Consider the following 1,256-nt stretch of genomic DNA (forward strand, 5'->3'; position numbering starts at 1 on the left):
ACAGTCACATTGTCTAGTCATCTGACTTTGGGGTTTTTTTTTTTTTTTCTTTAAATTTTTTTGAATAAATAAATTGTTAAAGTTAGAACTATTGTTTGTACACACTAAAAGATGAAGCTTAAATGTTAAATAGTGGTCAACCATTACTCACAAGAAAAGAAAGGTGGTATGGAAAAAAAATCACTTTTTTTTTTTTTTTTTATATATTTTCTTAATATAAGTTATTAAATTTTATTAAAACTTATTTGCTATTTGGTTGTAATGAACTTATTTGTTATTTGCTATTTGGATGTAAATGTAATGGCTAATGAACTTATTTATTTGGTTTTGTTGAAACTTGAAAGTTTATTATGTTAAGGAGGTTGTTTTGTAATGTTATTATGTTAAGGATGATTGTTTTGTATTGCTATTATGTTAAATTTTAAAAAAGATGTTATATACTTATATACTTGTATTTTTTTTAAAATGAAACATATTTATTACTATTGGTTTGTGGGTTTAGTATATTAAAAAATTATTAATTATTTATATAATTAAATAAATAATAATTAAATTACTTATGACGTCACCGGTTCGACCATCGGACCCCGGTCCGACCATAAAACCAGTAATTAGCAACTTTTCTGGTTCTTTCACCGTCACGGTTTTTAAAACCATGAAAACTACAGCTAATATTAATAACGCACCTGACTTTTGTGTGCTTTGAAGTCAATAAAAATAGAGTAAATTACATATTTGGTCTCTTAACTTTAAGTTTGTGGCCTGTGGTGTTAATTTGTTTAACTTGTAAATGTGTCAATTTAATCCTAACATTTTTTTTTTTTTTAATGTAGTTAAATTTTGAATGAAAAATATTGACATGAATAACATGAATGAATATATAAATAATATATATATATATATATATATATATATATATATATATACATATATAATAGCAAAAGTCTTTTCTCGCAATTAAAGAGGTGCTGTCATGTAAGAAAAAATGCCTCTTAAAATGCTGCCATGTATATAGCTTTTAAGTTAAACCAGCCACACGTTGCACCGTTTGGCCATTTAAAACTCTGCCACGCTTGCAATTAAAAAAGGATAAATTATATTGTTTCGTTAGGTTAACACACCATTTGATAGCATCTCAAAAATAACCGGTTAAAATACAGTTTAAAGGCTTGCAATACTCCAAAAAAAAACAAAAAAACTTGCAGGATACAGAGAGGAAACTGTGCCAGACTAGAGCACCGCAATTGTAAGCACAT

Source organism: Quercus suber, unplaced genomic scaffold, assembly GCF_002906115.3.
Source record: "Quercus suber isolate HL8 unplaced genomic scaffold, Cork oak 2.0 scaffold_136, whole genome shotgun sequence".
Lineage (NCBI taxonomy): Eukaryota > Viridiplantae > Streptophyta > Magnoliopsida > Fagales > Fagaceae > Quercus > Quercus suber.